Below are 5,954 nucleotides of genomic sequence, written 5' to 3' on the forward strand. Positions count from 1 at the left end.
TAGGCTGTTGGCCTTTCTGCATGTGCAGACCCCATTTATGTACACTTACTATCTATAGTAGTATCATCTGATTGTGGGTAAGGTTTCCCACTGTGGCTTTTCCCCTTACAAGGTTTCCACGTACAAATATTGGTGTTATGTGTTGTGGATGACTTTATGTTTATGTTTCATGCATTAATCCTTACCGGTATAGCAATTTACTGTTAACACTATCTAGTGGCACACTTAACTGGTTTACCGATATTAAGCATTAAGTTGGTTAATTAGTTTTTGGTTTGAATTTATTAGACAATTGATTCAACCCCCCCCGCCCCCCTCTCAGTTGTCTCCGGGACCTAACACTCTGAAATATGTGTGAATCATTAGCCTCTCATCTAAGAATGAAGTAGGTATCCTTACATGCTTTTAGGTTAAAAGCATACCAATTAAATTTAATTAGATTATTCCCTAAATAACTAATGGAGGGAGTTGTACCTATCAAAAATTCAGAGGGAAGTAGTATATGTTACACTTACCTAACTGTTTAGTTGAACTTTTGTCTTTTAAAGAAGGCAACAAAGTTTGAAATTAATTAACTTGAAGAAAGGCAAAAATCCGTTCACTAATAGATTTTTGGCGACTCTGCTAGGGAGACATCGACCATTCAATAGATCAGCGTGCTACGAGCATGTTAGAATTGAACTCATAATCAATAGTATCAACAGGTTTGCTTTGTCCGAGACAAATTTCCATAACTTAGGAATATTGCTGAGGTTGAAAGAATTGTTTAAAGACCTTAGAAATCCTAGAGACGACAACACTGGATTCTCATCCTTATACCAGATCACAAAGGAAAGAGGGGGTAATTGATAATTATTTTGAAGAATTGCAAGGGTTATCATTTGCCACAAATTTCACTCCCAAGAGGAATGCTAAAAGTAGACCTTCCTCTCCTACAAGAACCACTCCTATACCTTCCTCTTCTAGCCATTGGAAAGCACTAATGCTTACTGTAGTTCAATCCCCTCCCCTAGTAACTATTTACCCTATTTTCATTATGGCCCAACCATGGGGTGTCGTAGTCAGACCTCTTGCTCTCGGAGCCCATAATCCACTTCCAAAAGGGGCAAGGGATGTTTTACCTAAGTTTAATGGGGATGGAAAAGTCTCGGTTGAAGAACACTTGAATTTTTTAATGTAGCTACTGGGATACTGGCAGTACAACATGAGGATGTGGTTCTTAGGCTTTTTGCTCAAACTCTTACCGAGGGAGTAGCAGATTGGTTCAGTCATCTGCAAGCGGGATCTATAACTGATTGGCAAATAATGAAAACTTCTTTTGAGAAACGGTTCAAGAGTGCTGATGATGAGCACTCACTATTGGCTCAGCTCACACAAATGAAAAAAGAGATTCATGAGCCAATGAGGGACTATGTAGCCAGGTATAATAAGATTATCCATAAAATTCCCCAGGCTAAAAGACCAACTGCTGATAATCAACAATGTTTATTTATAAACTGTATGCCTCCCGATGTTTGTTTCCATCTCAGAAGAAATAGGCTAGCCGATCATGATACTGCACAAAATCAGGCTATAGAACTTGAAGATGATCTAATAACAGCCGAAAAATGGAGAAAGGATGTGCAAATTCCTCAAGGTCAACCTCAAGCTTCCACCTCTTCAACTGATCCAGTTGTTCAAAGGCTAGTCAACGATATGATTGCTTTGAAGAGGCAAATACCGAAACCTGGAGTTTCCTACCCACAACCCTATCAAGATATAAGCAGAAAACAACCAAACCAGTATAATTATGGGCGATCTTTGCAATTGCCCGTTGCCCCGCAAAGATTGCAAATAGAGGCTCCTCCTGATAAGGGTGTTATGTTCTCTTTTCACCTCACTATAGATCATGATGGGAGTTCTTATCCTGATATGATAAGGCATGTTCAAATGAAAAACACAAAGGATGAACTAGGTGAGTTCACTGAAGCAGAGAAAATTCAAGAAGTACCTAGCAAATCTGGATCATTCTACCTTGAATATGAGTCAGATTCAGAAAGAGGTGGTAATATTTTGGTAACTCTTGAAGACCCTGCATGTGCAATCCTTACAAGGAATCAACAAACCTCCCAACCTGCTCCTTTTGCGAGCTCTTCTGGAGATAATTTCAAAGGTAAAGATCCCACAAGTAATGATTTTTCCTCTCATGCAAAGACTCTTGAAGTTAAGATTTTACAAAGAAATCTTGAAAGTAAAAATAATTCTTCTTCTTCCTCCTTTGACATAATTGAATTTTTTAAAGCTTCAACTATTCAACTTTCTACTACTGAATATTTGAAACTGAACCCGAAGGAACTAGTCAAACTGGTCAAGTATGTAAAAGGAGATTCTTCTTCAGAGTCCTCAGTGCATAAATGTCTGGTGGATAGTGATTTGTTTACTGCTGAAAAACCTACATCTATTCTGTGCCCTTCTACCGATTTGATTAATCCTTGTGCTTTTCACAATGCTGAAGATAGGCTTGACATTGAAGTTCTGAAACCCAAACCTTTTTACATCTCTCTTCTCCTGAATGGTCAGAAGCTTAGCAATTGTATAATAGATTTAGGAGCATCAGATAACATAATGCCTTCATCTATTGCTAGGTCTTTAGGTTTAACACTCACTAAGATATTTGGGAGATGTTATTCAATGGATGGGAAGCGGGTCCCTCTTATTGGACAGGTAAAGGATGCTTAGGCAGTGCTAGCAACATGTCCTGATAAAAGGGTAAAATTGACTATTTTGGTTGCAGACATTCCTGCAAGCTATGTGATGCTCTTAAGTAGAACTTTCTATAAAGAACTTGGAGGTGAAATTAAGATGGACTGGTTAGAAGCTATCATCCCACTTGGAAAATAGAAAATCAAACTTGAACCCGAACTGAAAAATAAATACACAGTCTTTCCCTCTGATAATCCCAAAGCCCAGATTTTGTTCCAAGAATGTGAATTTGGAAACTATCTCATCCTTGCACCTGATAAAAAAGAATTTGAAGAAGCAGTTGATGAACATGGTGGATTGTGATAGATGGAATTTAATGGAAGTTTCACTAACTCTGGCTCTGGAGCAAAGGTAGTTTTGTTGTCCCCTAACGGTAACATTTTTCCTTTTTCTTTCAAGTTGGATTTCAAGAATACTAATAACACTACAGAGTATGAGGCATTACTGTTAGGATTAAATGAAGCCAAGTGTAAGGGTATAAAACTACTCAAGGTTAAAGGGGATGCGGAGCTAATTGTCAGATAGGTAAGAAATGTCTATTCAATTAAGAATGATAGATTGAAACATTATAGAAACAAGGTTTGGGATGAGATAGAGTTTTTTGATGCTTTCTCAATTGAAGCTATACCAAGGGATCAAAACACTAGGGCGGATTCATTGGCCATTTCAGCTTCTATTTTGTTACCACACCCAGACTTTAAGGATGATTATTATAGGATTGAAATGATTTATAGGCCTATTGTCCCTGATAATGTAAACCATTAGAAAGTATTTGATACAGATGCTCAAATTAAAGACTTTTTGGAGTGCGCTCGTTCATTTTCCCAATCATATTTCGAAGGTTGCGAAGATAGTTGCAAGGAATTTAGTCTGGATCCGGGTATTGATTCTGATAAGAATTTCATTCAGCTTAGAGGGAACAAAATTTCAAAAGGGCTAGTGACTCTGGAGAGGTTTTTCATCCAAAATGATGTGTTCATAGGCAAGAAAGCTCCTGACGATGGCGGGAAGGAAGTTGTGAAAAGATTAATCTTGGTGATGAATCTAATCCTAAAATGGTAACAATTGGCAAATGTTGCTCTTCTAAGGAAAAACAAATACTTAGTGGGCTACTGAAGGAATACATTGATGTATTTGCTTGGTCCTATGATGATTTGAAGGAGTTTAGGAATGGGCAGTTTCAACATCAAATTCTGTTGAAGCTTGGTGTTTCTCCTTTCAGACAAAAATTGAGAAATTTCAATTCCATGATGGCAGATGCAATTTTTAAAGAGGTAGATAAAATGCTTAAAGCCAGAATTATATATCCAATTCATCACTCTACCTGGGTAGCCAATATTGTGCCTGTGAGGAAGAAGAATGGGGAAATTTGGATTTGTGTAGATTTTCGCAATCTGAATCAGGCAAGTCTTAACGATAACTATGCTTTACCCAATATGGATCATATTTTGCAGATAGTATCTAGGTCAGAAATGATGTCAATGTTATACGGTTTTTCTGGTTACAATCAAATTAGTATTGCAGAGAATGAACACAAGACAACATTCATCACTCCATGGGGAACATTTGCATATAATCATCTGCCATTTGGTTTGATAAATGCCGGAGCAACTTTTCAAAGGGCCATGGATTCTTCTTTTAGGGATTTTCATGACAGAATTATTGTTGTTTACCTAGATGACTTGACAATGTTTTCTAAAGATAGGAAGAATCATCTCAAAGATTTGAGGGTAGTTCTGCAATGTTGTCGAGAGCATGGAATCTCCTTGAACCCAAAGAAATTAGTTTTCTGTGTAACTGAGGGCAAATTTTTGGGGCATATCATTTCAAAAGAAGGTGTCAAGATTGATCCTGAGAGAGTCAATGTAGTTCAACATCTCAGCTTACCTTCAAATCAGACTGGAGTAAGGTCTTTCTTTGGCCAGGTGAATTTCCTAAGATGGTTTGTACTTGAATTTGCAGAAACTACCAAGCATATCATCAGCTTGTTGAGCGAAAGGTATCCTTTCAAATGGATTGAAGAAGACAAAGAAACTTTTGAAAGAATCAAGAGTTCAGTTGCTAATGCGCCAACTCTCATCAACCCAGATTTCAAAAAGGATTTCATTATATACTGCTATGCCTCAAAACATAAAATGTCGGGAATATTGTTACAAGTAGATGAATCTGGGATTGAAGCACCTATAGCATTCATGAGTGTTCCTCTTAAGAAGCATGTGCTTAAGTATTCTCTCTCAGAGAAACAAGCCTTTGTTGTGGTTAAAGCTATAAAATAATTTTGGTATTACATTTTGCATTCTCATTCTATGATTTTTGTTCCAGATTCTACAGTGAAAAGTATTTTAACTCAGCAAGAAGTCAAACTCAATAAAAGAGTGACATGGGTAACAAAAATTCAAGAATACGATCTAGACATTCGCCCTACAAAGATGGTTAAAGGACAAGGCTTATGCAAATTAATAGCAGAAAATTAGATGGAAATAGAAAAAGAGTTACCATTGACCCTATTTATTGGATTGCAAGATACGTGGTTTTCTGATGTAGCCTACTATTTGACTTACGATAGCTGCCCAAGTCATTTGTCAGCTAAGGAGCAAAGGAATCTCAAGTTAAAAGTAGCTAACTATGTTATTTGGAAAGATGTTCTATACAAAAAAGGTTTGGATGGTACTTATTTAAGGTGTGTGGATAAGCCTCAACAACAAAAGCTTCTGGAAGTTTATCATGGTGAAGCCTGTGGTGGGCATTTCTCATCCTCTGTGACTGCTTTTAAGATTTTAAGAAATTGCTTTTATTGGCCTGGTATGTTTCAGGATGCATATGTTTATGTTAAGGGATGTGACAAATGCCAACTCTTTTCCAGGAAACCACATTTAGCAGCTCTACCTTTAAGGCCTGTGGTAATAGATGAACCCTTCAAACAATGGGGTATTGATTTCATTGGGCCAATAAATCCTCATTCCAGTGCTGGTCATATGTACATTTTGACAACAATGAATTATTTTACTAAGTGGGTGGAGATTGTTCCCACTAAGAAGGCGAATTCAAAGGTCGTATGTAACTTTCTCAAGGATTGCATTTTGGTCCTTTTTGGGGTCCCTCAGAAGAATGTTGCAGATAATGCATCGTATTTCTCCTCTGAAGAACTAACTATGTTTTGCTATGAACATCAAATTACTCTCTCACATTCCTCTGATTACTTTCCACAAGGT

This window comes from Cryptomeria japonica, chromosome 8 (assembly GCF_030272615.1).
Source record: "Cryptomeria japonica chromosome 8, Sugi_1.0, whole genome shotgun sequence".
Classification (NCBI taxonomy): domain Eukaryota; kingdom Viridiplantae; phylum Streptophyta; class Pinopsida; order Cupressales; family Cupressaceae; genus Cryptomeria; species Cryptomeria japonica.